The sequence below is a fragment of the Chelonoidis abingdonii genome, chromosome 3 (genome assembly GCF_003597395.2).
Source record: "Chelonoidis abingdonii isolate Lonesome George chromosome 3, CheloAbing_2.0, whole genome shotgun sequence".
Taxonomy (NCBI): Eukaryota; Metazoa; Chordata; order Testudines; family Testudinidae; genus Chelonoidis; species Chelonoidis abingdonii.
Genome location: NC_133771.1, coordinates 154,011,287 through 154,037,975, shown reverse-complemented (window position 1 = coordinate 154,037,975; position 26,689 = coordinate 154,011,287). Strand labels below are relative to the sequence as shown.

Sequence of the window (26,689 nt, the reverse complement as noted above, 5' to 3'; positions counted from 1 at the left end):
ATGGCCACTCCTTTCTCTGCTACTAGTGCAGTTCATTGCATGCTGGGACCTACAACCTCAATGTGCCACCTAGATCACAGCAGTCAGACCTACTGGGAGCAGTAGTTTCTACATGCCACACACCGAGAATGAGGAGAAAAGACACTGCATTCTAAAATACACTCTGGGCATAGCAGACTCAGAGCACAGGCCAAGCACTGGAGCGGGCACAGAATTTCCCCCCTGCCTTGTAAATGATAGAGCAGTAAGTTTACTGTAGCAGGGTGCAGTCCCGGAGCACGCGCCCTGGCAGAGTAGCACATCAGTCCACCTGCCTCTGTTTCCCTCCTGGGTTTTTCAGTGACTCTGCTTTCAGGCCACTTCACTTGCTGAAGCGACTTAGCGAAAGGGCAAAGTCACAGAAGTTCACACCTTCCAGGATAATCAAAGTCCAAAAAGAACACACCAATCTTCCGTCTCAGACTTGAGTCAAGCACACAACTTCTTCAACTCTTCTCACCCTGGAGTCAACTTCCAGCACTCCTGGCTCTGGTTTGTCCCTTCTTCCTCCCCTTAACAGCAGGGGTTGCTGCACCCCATCCAGGGTGGCAGCATAGGGGGAACCCACACCCACCCTTCACCCAGGACTCCTCGGCTCTGGAAACCCTAAATTAACGGGGCTGTCTGCTCCCTGTAGCTACAAGCTGCCCTGGCTTCTCCTTCCCAGGGCCTTTTCCTCCCTGGGCTCAAACGTCTCTACCTTTGGGACAGGGTGGCCAGAACCTACCTTCCTGGCACTGTGACCAGCTTCCTCCAGCTCTTCAGCTTTTCCTTGGGATGAGGCTGCACAGCCCTCCTTCCTAGGTCTATGCTGTAGTCATTACTGACTCCTTAGCTCACCTTTGCCAGGGATCAGGTTCTGCTCCAGGTTCTCCCACCAATTCTCTCTGGAGTCTAGGCTCCCTCAAGTGAGCTCAGTGCAGTTGTTCACCTAGTGACCATTACTGTCATGTCTGGGCACTTGGCCCCCATTCCCAAGCTGTCTGCTAACTGTACCCCAGAGTACCTATTCTTAACGTGGCCATGTCTTGGAACAGGGATCCCGCAGGCCAGACCTCTCTGTTACAGTTACCCTTTTTGTTAAGGGCCATAGTGTAATGCATTCATAGAACTAACACTCCACTAGTCACGTGAGGGCTGAGAACAGCTGGATGCTGCTGACTTGCTGAGATGCTGCAGATGGTCGTGTTGGCCAAACTTGCAGAGTAGCTTGTTTGCTTTCATTCCTTCTACTTAGTATAGGCACCCTGGGCAGGGCCCCAGGGATCCCACAATTCTGGGTTGCAGAATTTGCCGTGTGGGGAAGCAACCACAGCAATCCTATTGGCTACAGGAACACCAGCGCTTAGATTTTATTGTAATCTACTGCCATGCTGGGCTCCCTGCTTTCTTCTCCCTACCCTACAAGGGGGAGTCCTAGCTATTTATGCGAATAGTTTGCCACCTGAGTCACAAGGAGCTTCCCCAGGCAGTTAGGTTTTGGACCAGAACACTGAACCCCAAACCCTGCAGATCAGCACCCCCTAACCCAGTGTGAAAGTTAACTCTGGAAACTGAATTTAAGAACTGGCTATGTGATTCCTACAACATGTCTGAACTATGGCTGATGGGAAGGGAAAGGCATAGGGCCCTCTTACCTCTCCCCTCCCCCCCCATTTAGTGTCACGGCCTTTTCGCTCCCAGCCCCCTCCTAACACCACCCAGCAAGCAGGAGGAACTGGAGGTGGGAACAACATAGTGACCCCAAATCCCACAAGACCTCCTGGTTTTACAGTAAATCTGTATCCCAAAGCCTGGAAAATAAATGCACAGTGATTATTTCCTGTTAAAGGATGAAAAATGGGGGAGTAAATACCCAGACATCCAATTGAAAAGTTGGGTACAACTTGTTTCAGAAGATGGAAGTAGTAAGGAGGAGGCCAGCCATTTTAGACTTCATTTGGACCAACAGAGAGGAATTGGTTGCCCCTCTGAAGGCTGAAGACAATTTGGGCGAAAGTGATCACAATAATAGATTTCCTCATTCTAAGGAGAGGAAGGAGTGAGAGCAACAGAATAAGAACAATGGACTTCCAAAAAGCAGACTTTAGCTAACTCTAAGGACAGGCAAGTAAAGTCCCACTGGTAGAAAATTGAAGGGAAAAAGGAGTTCAGCAAAGCTGGCAGTTTCTCAAAAATACAATATTAAGGCATATCAGCAAACTATCCCAATATGAAGGAAGATAGAAAGAATAGTCAGAGGCCAAAATGGTTATATCAGGAGTTCTTTAACGATCTGAAAATCAAAAAGGAATCCTACAAAAAGTGGAAGCATGGACGAATTGCTAAGGACAAGTACAAAGGATTAGCACAAGCATGCAGGGACAGAATGAGAAAAGTGTAACTCATTTTGTGCCTTAGCCTAACAAAGGACATAAAAGACAGTAAGAAAAGGTTCTTTAAACACATTAGGAGAAAGAGAAAGATGAAGGAAAATGTAAATACTCTACTCAGCAGGGCAGGAGAGCTAATCATTGATTATATCAAGAAGGCTGATATGTTTAATGCCTGTTTTCCTTCAGTTTTCACCAAAATGGTTAAGTGTGACCAGACACTTAAAAACCGGGCTTGATGAAATTCACCCTAGAATATTTAAGGAACTAGCCGAAGCAATCTCAGAGCCCTTAGCAATTATCTTTGCAAACTCATGAAATCCCAGAGGACTGGAGAAAGGCGCAAACAGTACTTACAGTTAAAAAGGAGAACAAAGAGAAGCAGGGAATTATAGACCAGTCAGCTTACCTTCCATATCTGGAAAGATACTGGAATAAATTAGTAAACAATCAATTTGTAAGCACCTAGAGGATAACAGGATAATAGCTATCACAAAAGATTTTTCATGAACAAATCATGCCAAACCAATCTATTTTCCTTCTCTAATTGGCCTAGTGGATGTGGGGAAGCTTTAACTATATCGTGATTTTAGGGAGGCTTTTGATACAGTTCCACATGACATTCTCATATGCAAACTAGGGAAATGTCACTGTCATACCAGAAGGCTTGGAGAAATGGTCTGAGACAAACAGGATGAAGTTTAATAAAGACAAATGCAAAGTGCTCTACTTCGGAAGGAACAATCAATTTCACACATACAGAACGGGAAGAGACTGGCAGAAAGGGATCTAGGGGTTATAGTGGACCACAAGCTAAATATGAGTCAACAGTGTGATGCTGTTGCAAAAAAAGCAAACGTGATTCTGGGATGCATTAACAGGTGTGTTGTGGCAGCCAAGAAGTTTCTCGTGCTCTACTTCTGCGTGGTTAGTGGTCGTGGCGTGTGTGTCCGGTTCTGGGCAATTTCAGGTCGTGGAACCTGGACGACCGGGCTCAGAGCACGATCAACAAAAATAATTAAGGTCTTGAGAACAGGACCTATGAGAAGGCTGAAAGATGGGTTGTTTAGTTTGGAAGAGAGACAGGCGGGACTGAGAGCCAGTTTTCAGGTATCTAAAAGGGTGTCATCAGGAGGAGGGAGAAAACTTGTTCACCTTAGCCTCTAAGGATAGAGCAAGAAGCAACAGGCTTAAATTGGTCCTGTCTCAACACAAGAGGCTAGACTGGATGTCCTCTCAAGGTCCCTTCCAGACCTACATGTCTTTGATTCTATATAATTCAGCTGTAGAGTCACTTATTAATATTTTTTTCTAGTCTCATTCTGCCACAAATCCAGGACTCTCTAAGGGTATGTCTACACAGCCCGCAAAAGCAAACCTCCCAGCCTGGGTTGACAGACTTGGGTTAACTGAGCACACGCTAGTGCTCTAAAAAGAGCTGTGTAGACCACCCTTTGAAGTTTCAGCTCTGTCTGTAGCTCAGACTCTGGAGCCCAACCCATTACCTAGGTTTCTTCTAGGATAAAAAAAAAACTGAAAACCTCCACTTGCGGGATGCCACGTGTAGGGTAGTGTAAAGTAGTGAGCACTTCATCACCTCCAGTTTGAGATTGCTCCTTTCATGTCAACAAATGCATCCCTGAACAGTGCTGGTGCTGCATTCTTCTCTGGACACAGCATGATGGCCAACACGAGTTGAACAGAAACAGGCTCCAGCAGCACCTGATCTGAACACCATGCAAAAGGAAAAGAGAAGCAAGTATGACACTATGAAAACAAACAGCGTGGAAACACATTCAGAGTTATGAAAAGAAGGCACCCCTAAAATTCTGTTGTTCCCCTCCCCACCACTGATCAAGGGTAGAGGCAGGGAGGGTCTTTTGCAGATAGCAGGTGGTGATCCTCAAAAGCAGAAGTTTTGACTTGTGAGATGGAATTTGGAAGTGACTGGCCTGGGTTATGATCACAGACTTTGGGCCTGCTGGGAATTCCCACAGGAAGTTTCATTATGTGCAGCATGGCATTCCACAGAGGCCAGAAGAACAACTCGCTGTAGAGACTGAAGGCTCACTCAGGACATGTCAGAGGATGCAATGAAGAAAGGAAGGAAGTTCTGTGTTCTTTCCACAAGACTTGACCCAAGATTTTGCACCTCCACATTGGCCAGTTCAAATGGAATCGGATTGCTCCCTTGGGCCATGGCAGATGGATCTCCCTGCCCAATAAAGATTTATGTCTGGGCAGAGGAGGGTTGTACATGACAAGGCTACAGAAAACAAGTGCCTTCTCCTGACAGCGTGTTGAGCAGTGGGACACCTAATTATATATGTGTCCCCCGTCTATAGTCATTCACTCAACTTCCAGCCCTGGAGCTGCCAGTGACAGGGGCTGGTCTCTTCAGATGCGTATGGAGAAGAGTGGCAAGAGCAATTCAACCCAATGCTTATTTTAAATATTTAACTGTATGAAGACTGGATGTGTCCTCAGTGGGAGACTCAGGAGTGAAAGAAAAACACTGAAATGGCTCCACTGATCACAGACTCTGGAGCCTCTACACCTCCATGCATGCGTCTCACATACAGTTTGTGCACACTACAGCATGATGGCAGTAGCCACCCAACCATCAACCATTTGGGAAGAAACGTGCAGGCCACAGGGAATGAACCAACCTTAATTGGCCTTCTTGGTTTAAGTTAAAACCTACCATACAGCCAATCCTTTTGGAGGGAGCAAGCATGAGTTATTTTGCTGCAGCTATTAAGGCAATGTTGCTGCTAGGACATGCCCCTGGAGTGACTCCATTCTGCTCTGCTCTCCCGCTGCATTCCTCAGGTTGTTTAACATGGATTTGGCTTCTTCGTTTCCACAAGTAAGGAGAAGCCTGAACGCTGACTGCCATCTGCAAACACAGCCCAGGCTCCACCCCCGCATGCCTGCGGGCCACCAGGTGTGGCCAGAAATGGCACAAGCTACACACCAAACACACCTTTGATGTGGAGCTGAAAGCATGTAGCCCCAGGGCACAAACAGCACGCCGCCTGCCGCCGTGCTGACTCGCTGCACAGGAATGTGGGCTACAACCACAGGCCAAGAAAAAAGACAAACAACAGTGCATTCCACACCAAACAGGGAATGAAAACAAGCAGCTGAGCCCACATGCCCTCTGCATGCCCACATGCCCTCCACACACAGGCCATGCCACCTCGAGAACCTCCACCATGGCCTCAATCCCAAACCCAAGCAACCGACAGGGAGTAGGAGCTTCATGTAGCTGAAAAGCAAGGGAAAAAGCATAGGACAAGAGAGTTAATAAAGCAACCCACAGAGAAAGGGGAAGAGAATCTGTCTGGGCTGGGAAGTGACTGAATATCAGAGTTTGTAGAGTAGCAGGGAAGGGAATTTCCCTGTTTTCCCTATAAAGAAGTCAACGGGCAAACCTGTGAGTGAGTCTTGTTAACAGGAGCAGACAGAGCTGAACTCAAGTGCAAAAGCCTGAAGCTGAATTCAGATATGAAACAAGTCAGAAGGGCTGGGCCTTGGGCATCCCATAAGAGACACCAATTTCCTTTTTCTAGGGCCCACTTTCACATACCTCCTTCCCTGGAGATACAAAACCACACCCATTCACTCTCACACATACTGCCAGCAGAAATTGATCCGATCTCAGTTCTACTCAACTCCTGCGTCTCTAGGTAGGCACATGGCCACTTGTACTAACCTGAGCAGAACTCAGTCAATACACACAAAGACCTCAGATGCCTGGTAACCCCTGCCTAACTGCAGCTCTGCAAACTTGACTACTGTCTTTACAAGTTTTTCATTGTGATGTTACTTTGTTACTGCTAAATATATATTTTTTTTACATAATTTATTTTGAAAAATTCACTTTCAGAACTCTTCTTCTACAAACTTTTCATTCCCAGATATAGAAGGAAATTATTTTGTAGCTATATTTGGGACTCCAGTTGTCAAATTAAAATAATTTTGTTCTTGGGGAAAAAGAAAAAAAAAGAAACACCTCTGCCTAAGGTGATCCCTTCTCACAGAACGCCACCTTGCTGGATAGAGTTACAAACAAGCCCTGGCTCTCTAGTCAGGTAACTGATGCTTCTGCCCCTCAACTGAAGCCCTGCTCTCACATTAGGAAGTCATTTCAAAGGGGAAATCAATAAGAATGAACCCTAAGAGGACAAAAGTGGCCAGCATCCCCAAGCAGCCCAGGTTTAGCTGATTCTCACATACTCTACCTTTCTGTTTCTTTCCTTTAAACTCAGAGAAGAAGAATCACCAGCCCACTTTGTCTATCAAAGCAGTCAAGCCTAGCGCTGTGGGCAGCTATGGAGCTTAGTGGTCAGTGCTCTCACTATCAGACTGGAGACCTGGGTTGGAATCTCAGCTTCATCTCATCAAGGGCTCAGCATTTAACAGACAGGAAACACATCCTCCAGTACCAGCATTGTGGTGAGCATATGGTTCATGTGACACTCTTCAGCAACACCCACCCATGGGCTCCAAATGGAATCTTAGACAGTGGTCATTAGCATGTAGGCTGGTGGCAGCAGCTATGCAAGGGGATTTTAGGAAGGGCTGGGATTTTGTAACATGCATAGGGCAAAACTAGTGAAACTAGGCCACACAGAGATACAGCAGAAGAGATATTCTCTTCTGCTCCTCAGCTACCAAAGGGCAGGATGAAGGGGGACCGAGGAGAAGAGCAGTATCACTTCCCAGCTAGAACTGGGACAGAACAGCATTGCAGCAATAGTACCATATCCTGGCACTGGGTAAAACAGTACCCCTCCCTAGTCCCAGGGAATTCACGGAAGAGCAGCAGAGATGATTATGTGGCTGAAGAGCTGTATTCACAAAAAGGGACATACCTGTAGAGTTTAGAAAGGGGGAGTGAGGACCACTATCTACAACCACTGGAAGAGTGCAAAGGAGTCTAGTGTGCCACCAGGGTTTAGCCAGGAGAAAGCAACTCTAGGGAGCCATGAAGGTCCACCAGGCTGTGGAACTAAGATTTCAAGGCCATGGGGTGGCAACTTCCCAAACTGAGCTCCCCACAATGGAGGGACTAAGGGCCTGATTTACTAAAGGTATTTAGGCACATAAAAGTACAGATAGGCAACTCATGGGATTTACAGCAGTACCTAAACAGGTTAGACACCTAACTCCCATGGGATTTAGGCACCTCACCAGGTTAGGCACTTTCGTAAACCCCACTAGGCACCTAATACCTTGTAAACCTGGCCCTGAGAAGGCACAGGGAACAGAAGGAAGTGCTTCCCCAACTCCAACCACACGTGCGCCCCACATGTCCAGCTCAGGCTCAATGGAGAGGAAGGAAGCCCCTTTCTACTGAGACAATTTGCCGAGCACCATCCCCCCACAACTCACCCAAGTTCCCCCAAGTCTCAACAATGCAGCGTGCAATGGCTGCAGCTCTCCCAGCATACAGATCTTCCTGCTTCCAGGAATAGGTGGTGTCTCTGCAGTTTCCCCTCCCCCTCCCCCAACCCACACATATACTTTGTATGTTTAACGCTGTCTCCTGGTACAGCCCTCATCCTGCCATGGGTGGGCGGGTAAGTGGGGGAAAGGGGCCTTTTATAATTGTAGTGTTGCAATCTGCCAGACCAGCCAGGCGGCCTGTTCCCGCCTGCACTATATTAAATACCTTATAACTGATTACAACCCCATGGGGCATGATTAGCAGTCTCCAGAGAACAAAGTCTACTTTCAGAAGAATAAGAACAGACACGTACAGCTAACTTACTACACAGCTGGTGAGAGGAGCAAACAGTGAGCGCTTAAGTCCACTGAATCCCCTATTACTCCTCTCCCTCTCTCAAAGAGCTACAAACACTAGCCAGTGTGAGGTTTCCACTGCACTGGATTATTCTCTTCAGTTATACTGGAAGATTCAGGAGATACAGTCTCACACAAGCAACCTGCTGCCCGTGGAACAGAGTCCAAACCCTAGGGACAAATAGCCTCAAGGCAAGTTTTTTGGGTGTACTAAGGTTAAACTTGTAGCTCTGAGTGGAGAGACGATAAATCCTTTGCACTGATTTCCAGGGTGGGGGAGGGGTCAATTCCACTAACAGCAACAAGCGAACCAAGAGAGCTAGAAATATGATCGTACAGCCACACCCCTCTCTAGCCACGTTATGTACCTGGAGGATTCTGTATAAAGAATCTGATTTAGTCCTTTGAATTAACAGCCATCCAGACCTAAAGATTCTGTGGCTTAGGGCCACTCTCCCGCAGAGATGGATTTTAGGGATCCCGAAAGATGGTAACACCTACCTACCTCTTATATAGCACTTTTCATCTACAGAGCTCAAAGCACTTTACAAAGGAGATCAGTATCACTACCCTCATTTTTACAAATGGGAAAACGAAAGTGCAAGAAGGTGAAATGACTTGTCCAAGGTCAGTCAGCATGTCAGTGGCAGAGCCAGGAACAGAGCGCAGGTGACCTGAGTCCCAGTCCAGTTCTCTATCCACTAGATCACACTGTTTCCCCTGTTCTTGGGCGGCCATAACATAAACAGCCCCCAATATATTTGACACTAATTGACCTCAGTCTCAGCAGAGGTGCCAAGGATCAAGTGGACACTGGAGACTGAACACCTTCACCGAAAGAAGCTAGAGAAATAGAGGGGAACTCTCAGCACTCTGACAAGGACATGAAGAGCCCTGCATCCCCAAAACCAATGTATCAGTGCAAACCTAAGGAAGCAAAGATAGCATGAAGCTGTTCAGCCCTTTTTCTAGACCGGATCCATATAGGTGTTGCAGTACCTCACACTGCTTATCTGCAGGCCCCAAGCATGGCCAAGTCAGATAGGAAATGTCAATGAATGACAGCTGAGTTTAAAAAAAAAAATAATAATAATTGAGGGGGGAACATTCCTACTCCAGAGAGAGGCATCTGTACAGTGGCTCAATAAAACAGACTGAGAGGCTGTCCGCAAAGCAATGGAATTAGAAAAACTATTTGCTCACTAGCTTCCAGAACCCATCTGTCTTGCCCTTGTCCATGACCCCTGCTTTGCCTGACATGTGCAATGACACAGAGTGGTGTAGTCTGGAGGTACTGGTACATGGTTGTTATGTTTGAAGGATGCAAGAAACTTGCTGAAAAACATTCCACACGGATTCTCAAGCCAAACAACCTATAGAAAGATTTGCTCATGGAGACACTAATCTAGCTACAACTAACATAATAATATCTGACATGTGCACAGTATGTCTGAACATAATGGCTGGTCTCATTTAGACTGTAAGGTTGGAGTATTCTGTGTATTACGGTAACACCTAGAGACACCAACTAACACCACAGCTTCATTGTGCTAGATGCGTACAAACAGCATGGAAACACATTCAGAGTTTTGAAACATCTCACTTTTAGGGTCTGAAGGAGGAATTCACCATAAATAATCCCCTCTCCCACGTGTTAGTCATTAGAAACACACTGAAGTGATTCACTACCACTCTTTCAATACCCAAGACAGCATGAAAGAAATAGAACCCAATTCTATTTAGGTTCTTATGGTACATCTATCACTGAGGCACCTTTAGGATTACAGTTTAATGCTTTCTGAAACCTGTAAGATACTTGTGAAGCCCTGGGTGGCATCATACAATGTCTAGTTCTGCTGAAGTTCAGCAATCCCAGAGAAACTGTATTGTGGCCAGGCTGTAAAAAAAGCCCCTGAGAATAGCCTTTATATTCTCTCAGCGACTCTGTGGCAGGAATGGCTGATCCGCATTCTGCCAAACACCACAATTGATTGGCTACATTTAGCAGCTAATCTGCCCACTATGCAGGGCAGCCATCAATCAGGTATTCCACCTTAGCTGGTGAGTAGCAAGCACAATAGCACATAGCTACCCTGACAGCCTGAAACACTACCACTTCCCTTTCCCTGCCCCTTGGCCTATCCCGAGCCAACAGCAGGGTGGATTGATTTAAACCACCACATGGAAAGGCTTGAATTAAATCTATTTTAACCAACTTTTCCATTTGTGCCTCAGTTATTTCCTAAACAAAAGTGCACTCTTATTGACATAACCATTAAAACACATTGATTTACAACTAAATAGAGCCTTCACACAAGATTTGTACATCTTTTTGCTATCTTGGAGGGTACACTATAATTATATACATATATTTAAGGAATTATATAGCTTCATATTTTCAGGTTCTTATTAACTGTACATTTTTATTATACTAGAAAATGGTGAATATGTGGCTTATTTACCAAATAATTAACTTTTAGCTCATAACTGGAATTTAATTAATTACACAAAACAGCATATCAAATTTATTTTTATTAAACAAACAGACTTAAAGTTTTGGATACATAAACTTCCAATCAAAACATGATTTACATTTACAACTAAATTCTTTATTAAACAGAAAGATTAATTGTAGTAACTAAATTAAACTAATTATTTCAGGTCAGTGTAGGAAAACTTTCAAATATGTCTAAGTGAATGTGACTGGAGCTTACTTTCCTAAGTCTCTTGAAAATGAGAGTCTCCTAAGTTATTTAGATTGTCTTTCTACTTTTAAAACTAGTAGAGCTTATCTCCTTCCTTCTCCTTTCTATTCATAGACTGGAAGAGAAAGACAAGCTTTCCTGTTTTTTCAACTCCCAGTTGATTTCTCGACCTTGAATGAACTAGTGCAAGTGAAAAAAATATTCCCTCTGGCCCTACAGAAAAGGCTACTGCTGTCAATAGCTGGTTTAAAACTTCAACAAACTCTGATTGGTTGGTTGGTTTCAGGTGCTTAGCTAGTGACTTCCACCAGTTCTGTGACAAGACTTTCTTTAAACTGAAAACTGAGCGAGTCAAAGCTTAGGTAGGGAGCAGCTGTAAAAATAGGAATATACATAGTTGCTGACTCTGTGGGTGCTATGGGGCTGGAGCACCATGGGGCTGGAGAACCCACAGGGAAAAAAATGGTGGGTGCTGAGCACCCACCCGCAGCCCCCCCATCAGCTTCCCCTCACCCCAGTGTTTGTCGCCCCCTGGCAGGCCCCGCTGATCAGCACCTCCCCCTCCTTCCCCTGTGCCTCCCACCTGTCACGATCAGCTGTTTCACAGCATGGAGGAGACTTTGGGAGAGAGGGGGAGGAGCGAGGGCATGGCGCATTGGGGAATAGAGCAGAATGTGGCAGGAAGGGGATGGAATGGGGCCTTGAAGGAAGGGATGGAGTAGGGGTGAGGCCTGTGGCAGAGCCAGGGGTGAGCACCCCCTGGCACATTAGAAAGTCAGCGCCTGTGAGAGTAGAAGACCACCCATCTGGGCTCAGTGAATGATCCTGACAAGATATATGATGGTGTCTCTTGAAGTCAGAGGTCAGGTTCCAAAGGCTGTGATGACTTTGCTAGTCTCTTGCACCTAGTAGCACAACTCCTGGGGCCCACACAGGATCAAGTTCTTAATACCGTACATGACCTACTGTGCCATATTTATAAAGCTTATAAAGCTTTATAACTTCAAAAGTTAGACTTTTCCCCCGTTTCTTTATATAGAAAAAACAGCTTTTAACTCAATGTTTTTGATAGAGGGTCAATAGATTTTTTTTTAAATATTTTAAGAGATTAGAAGTTTAGACCTATATTTTGTATTAAATTCAGATTTCATTTTAAACAGTTTTTTAAAATTATTTAAATAATAAAATGAAAAAAAATCTGATTTAAATAAAATATCTGATTTGATTTTTTTGAATGCTGATGTTTATCCACCCTGGCTAACAGCCTTCCCGTTGAAGAGAAGCACTCTTGCACTCCACTCTCTTCACTACCAGCATTCAGCACCAGGGCAGCAGACCCTAATTTAGCCCAGCACGAGCCCTCTGCAAACTGTTAATCCCCGTGCACAGCTGTTTCTCAAATGTACTGGCATAAGCAAACCATAAACGATTTATGGCGCGTGGCAGGAAGATTCCTGGCTCCCTGCGTGGGCGGGGTTTTGGTGGAAGATCATGCTTGGGCTAATGTTTATATTGCGAGTTGTCAGTCTAGCAATAAATCATCTTCTGTACTACATGGTAATAGAGCTCTCCCCACCCAGCTGGCACCCTGACTACAGTGAATCTTATTAGAGCCATTTGAGACATACCTGGGAGGCTGCTTTTTTTTTTTTTTTTTTTTTTTAAAAACAGAAGCACCAACAAGTCAGGGAAAAATTGATACATTTACAAACACAATCTATAAGAATTCCATAGTCCTGCACGCTGGATTTATTTTCAGGAATCAACCCTGACTGGTGCAAAAGGCTTCCTCAAATTACATTCCCAACTGGCTGCAAGTGATCAGATCTAGTACATACATAAATACCTCCTGCGAGCACAGTTCTTTACTAGTAATGAAAGATTACAGTCAATGAGACCATTCTGAGCAAAGCTAGTTTTCAGGAACTTACATAGCTGAACAGAGGACCCCTGGAAAGTTGAGTTATGAATATGGGAACATAAAATACGTTTTTCATATATTAGTCACGCAGACACTTTCTGCTTAGGATGCTCAAACAGTTTAAAGGGACATTGTCAATTTGAAAATCACACCTATCTAATACTGTTGCTCAAAACAGCTCAGATTTAAAATATTTTAAAAAAATAGGACAATGAGATTTAAAACCACAAACCAGCAGGGAGAATTTGGGACAGCTGAAGCAGCTGCAATTACTTTTAGCCCATTTCATATTGACAGATTTCCAGTTGACAGCATCCCTTTCATTTTTAAAGCTTCCCACTTGGCAGGAACACAAAGTCCTTACAAAGGAACGGCAAGGAGGATTTGAAAATAACACTGAGCATGTGCAGCAACACATGCTCAAGCCGCAGGTATGACCAGGAACCATGGAGCACCTACCAAGAGCTGCACATACTAAAACAACAACAAAAAAGTTGGTTGTCTTAACTACTGGCCTAATGGATGGGGGAGAGGGGGAAGCAATAGACGTGATATATCTTTCTTTTAGTAAGGTTTTTGACACAGTCCCAACATGACAGTCTCATAAGCAAACTAGAAAAATGTGGTCTAGATAAAATTACTATAAGTTGGGGTGCATAACTGAAAGACCATAATCACAGTAATTATCAAAGGTTCACTGGCAAATTCGGGGGGATGCATCACCTGGGGTCCTGCAGGGTTTGTCCTGGATCTGGTACTATTCAATATTTTGATGAATGACTTGGATAATGCAATACAGAATATGCTTAAAAAATCTGCAGAAGACACCAAGCCAAGGGGGTGCAAACTCTTGGAAAGACAGGATTAGAATTCAAACAACCTTGACAAATTAGTGAATTGGTCTGAAATCAACAAGCTGAAATTCAGTAGAGATAAATGAAGAGAACTATACTTAGGAAGATAAAAATCAAGTGCACAAATACAAAATTGGGAATAACAGGCTAGGCAGTACTGCTGAGTTATACTGGATCACAAATTAAATATGAGCCAGCCATGTGATGGAGTTGCGAAAAAGGCTAATACTCTGGGGTGTGTTAAGAGGAGTGGTGTATATAAGACAATGAGAGGTAACTGTCCTACTCTGCTTGGCACTAGTGTCAACCCCTGTATTGTCCCGTTTTGGGCATGTCACTTTATGAAGATGTGCACAAATTGGAGAGAGTCCAGAAGAGAGCTACAGAAACAATAAAAGGTTTAGAAAACCTGACTTATGAGGAAAGATTAACAAAACCGGGCATGTTTAGTCTTCAGAAAAGTTTAGTCAAATACGTTAAGAGCTGTTATAAAGAGGACAGTGATCAATTGCTCTTCATGTCCACTGAAGGTAGGTCAAGAAGTAATGGGCTTAGTCTGAAGCAAGGGAGATTTGGGTTAGATATTAGGAAATACATTCAAACTATATGGATAAACAAATACTGGAATGAGGCTTTCAAGGGAAGTTGTAGAATCCCTATCATAGTCTAACCTGGTCTTAAAAGCTTCCATACACCTGTCAGGGATGTTCTAACTATACGCTCGCTGTCCTGCCTCAGCACAAGGGGTGGACTCGATGACCTCTCGAGGTCCTTTCCGGCCCTACACTTCTATGATTCTAGTCTAATTAACTTGGAAAAACATTTGAACTTCACTGGAAACAAATGCCACAGAGTCAAGTTTGCCTAAGGTTTTATACACATCCAGGTACAATGCCCCAAAAGACATAAGCAATCCCCCTTCTCTTCTTTTGACTTTAAAGAAAATTCAGTAAGTTACATTAATGCCACATTAGGGCTGAGATTTTACATGTACAAAAATTGGAAATTTCATAATTGTGGTTTCTGCAGCACTGTCAGTCAACTTCATTTCATAGATAAATTATAACAAGACAGAACCTGGCCCAAGACGCTGTTGCTGTGCGAACCACAGCTCTAACTATAAACATAGTTAAACACTGGAATGCTGACTCTTGGGCATTTGAAATTGTTATATCAATGCATAGCACCGAGCTGCCTCCTCCATCAGCACAAACAAAATTCCATACTATGAATGAAGTGAAGAAGCCACAGATCAGACCCCAGTGCAGGAACCCATGGCAAGATAGTGTGAGCCCTGCAGGAAGTCCTACTATCTGACTCTGCATCATTTCACTTCTCAACATTATTCCCTCAGGATCACACAGACAATTGCTCAGAACTAGCTGGGGAAATCAATAGCTGTTTCTTCACTGAACACAGTTACACACAAATGGCTAAATTTTGCCCTAGAATGCATGCACAGTATGCAGTGAAATCCATGAGAGTTCAGTGCACAGATCTCAGAGCTAGAATCCATTCTCAGCTCTGGAAATCCTCCTATTTTTCCACAGCCTTTGGAACTGTTCCTGTCACACTCAGACATATACTGCTACCAAATGCCCTCTCACACAGACTTCCCACCACAACCACTTACCAGGGACGTCTTGCCTTATCAGCCCATCCCTCCTGTCCAATTCAGTCAGCAAGACCATGTGAACAAGCAGCCCACAACCACCTTTAGGTCCTCCACACAGATGGAGGTGGATAATGGGACAATGGAAACACCTTGCAGAGCAAGAAGGCTTTAGCTGGCACAAAAGCATATCAGATTTCACTAGAATGTCCTTAGAGGAATTCCAGCCCCCAGCCAGCAAGGCTTCCAGTACCTCTCAGACTAAAGTCCACTGTAAGCTTGCAACGTGGAGGGGCCAAACTCCACACATTCCTTTTCCTTCTAGCAGCAGCTGAAAGAAGCATAGAGTGATGGTGTCCCCTAACCATCAAGAGTAAGGAGGCCATACCCATAGGTCTAGGGAGGACCCATTCATGGATAAGAGAAAGTTAGCTGCTAGAGGCTGCACTAAATCCCCAAGATTCCCCCCATGACCTTCTAAAACCCTCAAATGTTAGGACCACAAAGAGTGATCTTTAAGGGCAATGATCATAAAGAGGAAGATTTAACAGGCAATGTGACAGGGCAAAGATGTACTTACCTCTGAGGAACTGCCAGGCTGGATCAGACATAGGGTCCATTTGGTTCAGGACGTTGCTTCTGACACTGCCCAGTACTAGATGCTTCAGAAGATGATGCAAGAAAATCATAGTGGGCAGTTATGGAATAACCTTCCTCCTCCTCCTAAGCCTCAGCCATTACAGTTGTTTTATGTGCTGTAGCACAAGGGTGATAATCTCATTTAAAATACATATTTTATTATAACAAAAGTAAATCTCTGGACCTTCTCATTCATTTAAATATCAGACCCATTCTGAATCCTGGTAAACTCTTAGCCCTAATGCTATTATGTGGTAGTGAGTTTCACAGATCAATTATGCTTTGTGTGAAAGTATTTTTTAAACCAGCATGAAATTTGTTGCCTATCAGCTTCATTGAATTTCATTCCATTTAACTGAAAAATACAGTCAGGCACTTTAAATTCTCATATGGCGCGTTCCAGGACTCAACACCTAGCAATGGGCAGGGCCAGGAATACAGAGCTGATGCAAGTGATGTGAATAAAGCATTCCAAGTAACTCTTCATTCCCACCCTGGCATTATGGGACTCACATCCCTCTGGGGCTATGTTTTCAGAGCAATTTGGAAAGCCTTAGCAATCTACTAAGCATAACTTCCAGTAGGACACTCCAGAGTGTATCGTGTTATCACATTAGCAATAAGACAGTACACTGCCATGCTGGCAAACAAGAGAATAGTTTCCAAGTCTAAACAAGAGGAAGGGGTAGAAAGGAGAAGAGGAAATTTGAGTCACGTGTAAAGACACAGTCATACAAGAGAGCATGTGAACAGTGGAAACAAACATACAGATCACAGAGGCTGGGGGCTCTCTTAGAATGCCCTCCTCCTTTAAATAAAACATGGGTGTAACTTGAAATTGCTGTAAAACAGGGCCCATCACTCCGCAGAGAATGCAGGATAGTGGACCACACAAGTTCCTCCTTCATTCTGAGCATCAGGCAAGTCACATCTTAATGTATTTATTTATTTGTAGGTATTTCTATGATGTTCATCTCCAAAGTATCTGAGCACCTCAAGGGCACTAATGGAGGTGCTCAACTTCCCAGTGAGGTGGAGTAGTATTAGCCCTATATGTAGCTAAGGAAAGGAGGCAGTGACTCTCACAAGTTCACACAATAAATCTGTGCAGAACCAAAACCAGAACACAGTTCTCCTGTGTCCCAGGCCAGTGCCCTGACCACAAGATCATCCTTCCTCTCAAAACAGTCTGTAAAGATACTTCACCTAAGAAAAGTAACATTCCTCCAATGAAGTTACAGATCTGTCTTGGATAAAACAGCAGACTTTATGCAGGGGGACTGGCTCAGAGAAAGATAGGTTGAACAGACAGCAAGTGTGAAAAATCAGGACGGGGGGTAATAGGAGCCTATATAAGAAAAAGATACAAAAATCGGGACTGTTCCTATAAAATCGGGACATCTGGTCACCCTAGAGAAAGCGGACAGATGATTTCACCTCTGGGGGACTGGCAGAGTTGGCAGAAAACTACATTCACAGCTTTGCTGGTCCCTGGATGATATCAGTTTGGGACAGGGTTCAGTTCACTCCCATCCTTAGTGAAGAGGTATCCACAACATACTTGGCACTAACTGAAGCCTAGCAAATAGTCTGAGTAGAGGCCAAGGATCAAAAGTGTGACCGTGACAGCCTGAACTGTCCTATTCAGGCGTCTTAATTTTTCATCTGAAGGGTAGAATCCACAAAACTTTCAAATGAGGAGATGGAGGCTGGGAGCCACTAACATTAACATATCTGCCCCCTTGTGACAATTCCAGCCTCAGTCCTGCCAACAGGAATACAAGGTATGTCCCCCTTCTTGTGGTTGGCATTCTCCCTTTGCTCCACCCCCAACTCCATCTAAGAACTGACTGTCCCTGTGGGTCTCCTGCATACAGTACAGCAGAAGCAGCAATGGCAGAGGGAACTTGACCAGATTAGGCAATTCTCATCACACACACTACTGACAGCGCTAGGCCTCTGCTGCTGAGGAAGCAATTTGTGGATTGGCTGTGATCCTGCCCTACAGAATTGTCCCATGCAGCAACATTTGAAGTGTGGAAATAAATGGAGTCCCCACAACAACTTGAAAAGCCCTTTCTCTAAAAATGAGTAAGGCATATTAGCAGGATGAGAAGCCCACCTGCTGCTACCCAGGCTGCACCTCATGATACATAATGTCAGTCTCTAGGGCTCTCAAGCACCAAGTTTACTTTGAATAGAGGAGTCTCTGGCAGAGCTTGTGAAGGCCTTACACTCAACTCAGTAACATTTCTGTCTGTCTGTAATGCAGTAACTTTTGAACACTGCATCTGATCAACTCCAACACTTCCAGGAATGTTCTAGGTATCAATGGCCAAAATCCTGTTAAATTCTGGAGAAAATTGGAAAACCAAATGGGGGACCCATGAAGCCCCAGCCATCCGACTAGCAGAGCCACAGCTTCAAGCACCTCTGCAACTGTCTACAGATCAAACTACTGGTTGATAGCAAGCATTAAGACATAATGACAATATGCCCATTTCATATTTGCCTATCCTCCCTGTAGAGTTTAACCTGTTAACACCCAAAATTACATCTCACAGACAGAAAAAAGAAGAATGGGGTAGGGGAAGGGGAAATGGGAGTGCCCACAGAGCTCCTGGTTTGGGGAGGAAATTGGGGTCCCTGATATGGGGAAGGGAGGAATGGGGCACAAAGAACATAAGGCAGAGAGAGACTGGTGAACCCCAGTATGGGGAGAGGGGAACAGGGGCACAGAGCCACTGGCACAGGAGGCACATGAGAATGGGGGCACACAGAAACATTGGCTTGAGGGGATATTGGGAAATCCTGGCACAGGAGGAAATGGAGGGGAACACAAAATCCTGGCTGTGGGGGTAAGGAGAAAATGTGGGACACTAATGGGCCCCAGCATGAAGAAGGGGTTGGGGGCTTTGCAGGGAGTCCCCAAAATAGAGGACACAGGAAGGGGCACTCAAGGAGTTTGTGGGGGCAAAAGGAGGGATGCAATAAGCCTCCAGTGTGTGTAATAATCTCATCTTGCACAAATTATGAAGCATGGGACCTGCTAGTTAGGGCTACTGAGTAAAGCACAATCATGGATTTAGTCGATCCCATTTATTCTGCCATTACTGAGCTGATTGTCTTTGCTCAACCGTTTAAAGCACCCATAAGACAAGGAAGGCCAACTGCCACAGTCCTATATTACATGCAGTTCCTGATACCACACACTCTCCAGTGGATACCCACCATCATGCCAAAGCGTGGTGCATCAGTTACCCACCCTCAGGGTCGGTGCAACCACTTAGGCAAACTAGGCGGCCGCCTATGGCACCAGTGGTTGAGGGCGCCTAAAAGCTCACTCAAGCGAGGAGGTGGAGTGGAGGTGAACTGGGGCGCAGGGAAGGTCGCCCGCAGTAACGGGGGAGGGGAGGGCACACAGGGGAACCGCTCCCCGCCCCAGATCACTTCCATCCTGCCTCCTCCACTGAGCACACAGCCCCCGCTCTAAGTCTCCTCCAATTGGTGCCGTGAACCTGGGAGGGGAGGAAGATTAGAGCAGCACCGGCATGCTCAGTGGAGGAGGGCTGGGGTGGGCTCCCCGGGCGGTGTTAGCTGCCATGGAAGGAGGCGGAGTTAGCTTGAGTGGGGGGGGGGCAGAGGGGCTCGGCAAGCAGGGTTAGCTGCCGCAGAGTGGGGAGGGACTAGAGCGGGGGGCTCCCCGGGCCAGGTTAGCTCCATGGAGGGGGAGCTTGCGGGGGGGGGATAGCTGCTACGAGGGGGGGCTCCCTGTGTGTAGGGGGGGTTAGCTGCCACGGGGGGCAGGGTTAGCTGGGGGGCAGTGGCACAAGGAGGAAGTTTTGCCTAGGGTGCGAAACTTCCTTGCACCGGCCCTGCCCACCCTGAACACAAGGGGCGGATCCTCAATGAGAAGCACACCCTTCCCACACTCCTGGGCCCTTTTACACTCTGTGCCACCCAGGTGCCATTTAGGAAAACAGGAAAAAGATAATTCAGGGTTTGAATCTGGAAAAAAGAAAAAGTAACTAGAGAGCCACAACTACTCAGGACAGTATGAAGAAGACTGCAATGCATATTTGATACAGAGGCAACAGGTATCAGTAGAAACATCCCTTCTTGATCACCAAGTGGCTCGATGATATTAAAGATGAAGGTAGCCATAGGCTGCATTGTGGAACTCTACAGGCCACGTTTGGCAACCCCGAGTATGTTCCCAATATATTATATGAGCCACATGGCTGCCTATAAAGAGAGCTAAAAGCAGAGAAGAGACTCCTGATGCTGCAGGTTACACCAGTGAGATTAAATGCTGACCTTACACTCTTAATCTGGCATGCACAGAACACCTTTTAGGTACAGGTACCTAATACTTTCTGTACAGATTGAGTGACAGAAACAGAAAGGAAGTTTACATTGAAAATGACTCAAGGGGAAAGGGAGTGAGAAAGGGCAGCACAAGTAAAAAAACTACATAAATACTGAACAGCCCATCCTCTCAACTTGATCTCCACATATTCCTTACCCCGCTGCATGCAAGCTCAGACGTGCACTTCCCTTGGCATTATGGGATCACCTAAAACACAGACACAAAGATTTACTAGAAGGAATTACCCAGCAGATTAGGGAATTACTGAAGTTACCTAATTTGAGACATCACAATTCTCACAAGAGGCCACGTTTGCATTACAGCTGCTACAGCAGCATAGCTGCAGCTATGCCACTGCAGCGCCATAGTGTAGACACTTCCTGCACTGACAGGAGGAGTTTTTCCATTGATCTAGCTGCATCTACACTGGGGATTAGGGTGGCTCAACTATAGTGCTCAGGGGTGTGAATCAGGGCTTTGGACTTGTGATCCAGCTCTGCTCCAACTCCAGGCAAAAACCTGCTGCTCCATGCTCCACTCCAAAGCCCTGGTATGACTTGCTAGGCTGATCCACATTTTAAGCTCAGATCAGGCATTAAAGAGATCCTGAGGATCTGTCTGTGCAGCTCCAGTAGGGTAGAACTTTTTTTAGTTAGGCAAGGATAGCTCCAGCGCTCCCTGGACCCAGTCCACATCGACTCATTTCAGGAGCTGTATCCACAGCTTCTTCAGTACTGAAAGAGGGGGCTTTAAAGTGCTCATTTCATGGGGCACAAAGACCACTAGTACTGCCCTGGTTCAAGTTAAGCTTGTCTGCCTAGTGGCTGCTCTTAAATTCTACAAGAAACTCCCAATCTCTCTTATTAGCACCCTGCAGTTACCATCTCTCCATCTACCATTTCATCTTGGGCCCGTTTTACATAACATGGACCTAATATGACACAGAGGATGCCCTAACATGCAGGACCTACAGATGGACCATTTGCTAGGTGTGTGCCTCGCACATTTGCACTCTAGGATTTCAGGAATTCAAATATTGAAATTCAAGAGTGTGGTCTGATGTAGCATCATCTCATTCCTAGCTTCCTTACCTTCTCTCTGCTGTTTATATCCAAAGGATTCACTTCGTCCTCTTGTGCAGCCCCTTTACATCAGCTCTGTCTCTGGACTGATTCTGATTCTGTAAAATACAGATCTGCAGCTTTGAGAAGCTCTGTCAGGCAAGGATCAGTCACATTTTGCCGGGCTGTCTTTTCAGTGGGCTCACTCCAGCTGGCCTCTCTCAGACCTAGTCCATTCCCAGCTCAGAGAAACTCACAGCTCACTCACTCACTCTTTCGCCAATTAATGCAATTTCAGTCGGAAATAATTTTTTCCCTCTTCCATTTACAAATCCCAGTGCCAGTGCACAACCTTTCACTTCTTTCATACTCAATTGTCTCCCACTCATGCTCTAGACCAGATCCAGATGTGGTTCAGTATCATTTGCTCAGCTCTGCTGTTCTCTAAAATTTCCTTGTTCTTGGGATCTGTTCAGATTCACTAACTTCCTTGCAGAAAGTCTCTTGGATGATGCCTAGTGCCAGGGAGGGTCTCTAGGTTGGTAAAGGATCCTCTCTCCTCCCCAACCAGCTTTGGCACAGATAGTGTTGTTCCCTCTCCCCTACTCTGACTTCTTCAACATAGTTTGGGTCTTGATCACACAAACTGTCTCAGATTTGCTTCACTTCGTTTCCAATTCAAAACCCCTTGTTGTGGTTATCGCTGTCTCACCCCTAAACACACACAGCTCCCCCGCTTTCACTCCATAAGGATCTGGCTCTGTTCAAACCTCTCTGGCCCACAAGCAGACCCAGTTCAGTTCTGGGATCAGTCCTCCTTGATTTCAGACTCAACTGGGTTTAAACTGACTAAGTTCCACTGTCTTCCCTTCCAGGGCTCAGTTCCTGACCCATGCACCTCTTCTGCCCCCAATTTAGTTCTGGCCTGGCCTGGCCCCTGCAGCCCAAGGGTGATTGTCTGGCTCTGATACAGTTTTCCTCCCTGGGCTCACGTCTCCCAGTTCTGTTCTGACCCGGTTGTGCCCAGTCCCCCAATACCAATGTGACTTTACAGCTAGTTCTGCCTCTTTCCCTCCCCTTTAGCCCGAGGGCGACAAGTTGGGGACAGAGCCGAACTCCTCCCTTTCTCGCGGGTCCCGGCTGGGTTCTGATCCGGCCGGGGCGCTCTTTGAGCTGGCGGAGCTCTGACCCCAGGCCGGGCCTTATCCCAGAGCGGTTCTGACCCAACTCGGACCTGAGCGCTCGGGCCCAGGTTCGGTGCCGGCCCGGTCGGGCCCCGGGCTCGGTTCTGACCTGGCTGGGTTTCCCTCAACCCCCCGGGGTCCCGGTCTGGCTCGGAACCAGTCGGGCTCCGCTCTTCCCGGACTCCCGGGGACTTTACAGCCGGTTCTGACCCGGTTCGGGTCTGTCTCGGGCCCGCCCCAAACTTTGCTCCCGCACGGCCCGGCCTCGCGCGCTCGGCTTAGGCCACCATCTTGCCGCGGGGTACGCTGGGTAATCCGGCGGAATCCCCACGCAGCGCCGCAGGTGCGTCATCAAGAGGGGGCGGGGTCACGCACGGCGGAGGGAGAGAGACGCGTGGTAGATCACCGTGGCCACGGCGGGGAGGGGGGCAGGGTTCGGAGCCTGCGCGGCTCCTCGTAGCGCGAGTTCTGGGCTCTGAGGCTCGCTGCCGGTGGCGGGGTTGGGCTGCTGTGTAGACACCCCCCGAAGCGCTGCGCTGGTGTGGTTAGAGCAGAGCAGGAGCGCCCGCTGCCCACGGGGGTGGTTACCCCGGAGTCACCGCGTAACGGGGTTCAGGGGCCGGGAAATGCCCCGTGTAGACAAGCCCTGGCAGGGAGCAGCTCACCGAGCTGGGCTGTCCCACGTTCACAAGCATCTTCCAGGTGTCAGGCTGAGGCGCCTCGCTTGGTCCCGCACACGTCAGGGACCCGGCCACAGGGAGGGGAGGTGGTCACGAGTGAGGCGATAGCTTATGGGGCCAGCTTCTGCTGGTGGGAGAGACATGCTCTGTAACCCACGCTTTATCCTCTGACTGCAGGGGGTTAACGGGCCACTCTGCCCTGAATGGTCCGTTACAATATGTGCTAATTATTTAGGCTAAACTATCTAGCCGCCTTCCAGTTTGCTGTGACGCTAGGAGGGACCTGTGATGCCCCAGGGCTCCTCTCGTTCCCCACCAGAAGTTGGTCCACTAAGAGCTTTTAAAACCTTGTCTCTCTAACAGCCTGGGGCTAACACAGCTACAACTACACTGCAGCCAGGACGGGGGTGGGGGCAGGCTGGTCCACCTACTCTAATGGGCTTCCCACCCTAGATAGGGAGAAATTCAGCACGTTTCCTATTGGTATCTAAGGGTATGGCTACACTTGGAAATGTGCAGCGCTGGGAGTTACAGCCGTGTTCGTACAGCTGTGTAGGAACAGCGCTGCAGTGTAGCCACATTTGCGGCAGTTGCAGCGCTGTTGGGAGTGGTGCATTGTGGGCAGCTATCCCAAAGAGCACCTCGTCCCATTTTGGCGCTGTGGGTTGTAGGAAGGGGACAGAAGGGTGCGGATCATTCCGCTTCCTGTCCCAACGCCCCGTGGTGCATCGCTCCAGCAGTTTGGTGCCAATTGTGAGTCTGCAGCGTGGTTTCTGTTAGAAATGGAGCCCGAGCTGCTGAGGACTTTGCTGATGAATGTCGCCAGCACATCACGTTTGGCAGTTGAGCTATTCCTTCAGCTCCAAAGTGACAGTGAGGAGTCCGACGATGATATAGATTCGCCTGATGCGTATGACACTAAATTGCTTGTGGCAGTAGTAACGGACGTGCTCAGCACCGTGGAACGCCCCGCCTTTGGGCTCGGGAAACAAGCACTGAGTGGTGGGATCACATCGTCCTGCAAGTCTGGATGACGAAGCAGTGGCTGCAGAACTTTCGGATGAGAAAAGCCACTTTCATGGGACTGTGTGCTGAGCTCGCCCCACCCTGCGGCGCAAGGGACACGAGATTGAGAGCTGCCCTGTCAGTGGAGAAGCGGGTGGCTATTGCAGTCTGGAAGATGGCAACTCCAGACAGCTACCGATCGGTCGCGAACCAGTTTGGAGTGGGGAAAGTCGACCGTTGGAATCGTGTTGATGCAAGTTTGCAGGGCCATTAATCGCATCCTGCTAAGAAGAACCGTGACTCTGGGGAACGTGCAGGACATTCTGGATGGCTTTGCACAAATGGGTTTCCCTAACTGTGGAGGGCGATAGATGGACGCATATTCCTATTCTGGCACCACCCCACCAGGCATCCGAGTACATTAATCGGAAGGGGTATTTCTCTATGGTTCTCCAGGCGCTTGTGGATCACCGTGGGCATTTCACTGACATTTACACAGGCTGGCCTGGAAAGGTGCATGATGCACGCATCTTTCGAACAGTGGCCTGTTCAGGAAGCTGCAGGCCGGACTTTTCCCAGACCGGAAGATCACAGTAGGGGACGTCGAAATGCCCATTGTGATCCTTGGAGACCCCGCTTACCCTTAATGCCTTGGCTCATGAAACCGTATACAGGGAAGCTTGACAGGAGCAAGGAACGGTTCAACTACAGGCTGAGCCGGTGCCAGAATGACTGTGGAATGTGCTTTTGGCCGTTTAAAGGGACGCTGGAGGTGTCTTTATGGGAAGCTAGACTTGGGGGAAAGCAGCATCCCGCGGTTATATCCGCGTGCTGTATCCTCCATAATATTTGTGAAGGGAAGGGTGAAACATTCAGTGACGAATGGACCTCCGAGGTTCAACGCCTGGAGGCTGAATTTGCACAGCCAGAGAGCAGGGCTACTAGAGAGGCCCAGCACAGGGCTTCAAGGATTAGGGATGCCTTGAGGGAGCAATTTGAGGCTGAAAGCCAACAGTAATGTTTGGTGCCTTGCACTGGGGTTAAGTGCAGTGGTTACAATGATTTTTCCCTTGGGGTACAGTATGTTTCTCTTTCTGCAATAATAAAAACTGTTTTAAAAGCAAAGAAATCCTTTATTAAAAAATACAGTACATAAAAGGGCGGGGGGGGGGATAGGGTGATGAACTGTACAGTCAGATGTTTGAATATGTCCTGCCTGGAGTGCTGTGCAATGCCCGCTGCACTTCAGGATTACTATGCTGCATGGTGATGGGGGTTGGGGTTGAGTGCATAGGGTAAGGGTCGTAGTTCTCAGGGGCTGGTAGGTGAACGTACAGGTGTGGGGGCAGCTGGTGTGGTAGTAGAACCAGGATGCTGGAGAAGGGGGTTTTGAGCAAACACTGGGGCAAAAGGAGAGAGCTTTGGGATGGGGGTGGGGTTAGCACGGTATTGATCTGCCTGCATGGCTACCAGTGACTGCATACAGTCCGTTTGGCACGCCAGGAGGCTTATCAGCTGCTTTGTGTGCTTTTCTTCTTAGCCAATTCCTTTTTCCTGCTTCTGTTTCCCTCCACTGGTGCATTTTTCTCTCTCAGTCTGCAGCCTCTTACTCTCTCTGGCATACTGATTCATAACTGCTTTCACCAAATCTTCTTTGCTTTCCTTTGCCACCTCCTCAAGTTATGTAGTCTCACATCTGTACATATGTTAGGGCCGGAGGATTCAAGGACACTTAAAAAAAAAAAATAGAAACATTTATTACAGAGGCTGCATTGTTTATAATCACAGTGAAGGAGTTTGTAGACTATTTGTAGCATCATTTACACATAGCAACATAGCACAGAGAGGCCACAGCAGCGAAGACATGGTGAGTATGGGGAATGAGTGATTAATGAATCCATGTTTCTGCCGCGGACTCACCTGGAATGGGAGCTGCTTGAGTCAGGCTCACTGGGGTTTCTGTGCATTGGGGAAAGCAGAGAGCAGCTGGGGGGAAAGTGCACTGAACACCACCCCACAATTGCCACAGCAGTTACTCCTGGAATCACTGTTTCTGCTGCGACTCCCCTGGGGAAGGGAGCTGCCTGAGTCAGGGCTCACTGGGGTTTCTGTGCATTGGGGGAAAGCAGAGAGCAGCTGGGGGAAAGTGCACTGAACAGTATCCCTACATTTTCCACAGGATTTTATCCTTCCAGATATATCGCTGCTCCGCGTCACCTGGGAAGAGCGGGAGGGTCTTCTCCAGCAATGTGGATTCCGCCCTGGTCCCTATATGCAGCTTGCCTGTGTGCAGCAATGGTCCCCCCACCCCTCACGCACAGTGGCGGACGCGTTAGCCTGACTGGGACAAGGACCACGGTAGCTCTCCCTATAAACTTGCGCAAGCACATTGCCCACGCTCTGGCTGAACTTTTGCAGAGATTACAGAGGCCGATTA

General features: G+C 47.1%; 1 protein-coding gene across 7 annotated transcripts in view; it reads right to left on the bottom strand.

Annotated features, from left to right (window-relative positions):
• The window catches only part of TJAP1 (tight junction associated protein 1), a 52,653-nt gene extending 29,790 nt beyond the window's left edge, over positions 1-22,863 (bottom strand). For 3 of the 7 annotated variants that reach the window (XM_075064243.1, XM_075064241.1, XM_075064244.1), the window contains exons 1-2: positions 22,677-22,863; positions 21,414-21,502 (exon numbers count right to left, since the gene is read on the bottom strand). The gene's annotated coding sequence lies outside the window, so the exon portion shown is untranslated. Of the gene's footprint in view, positions 1-4,008; positions 4,142-15,894; positions 15,977-20,478; positions 20,530-21,413; positions 21,503-22,676 lie in introns of those variants that run through there. The other 4 variants (XM_075064242.1, XM_032770421.2, XM_032770422.2 and 1 more) reach the window with 4 other exon arrangements.
• Positions 22,864-26,689: the final 3,826 nt, after the last annotated feature.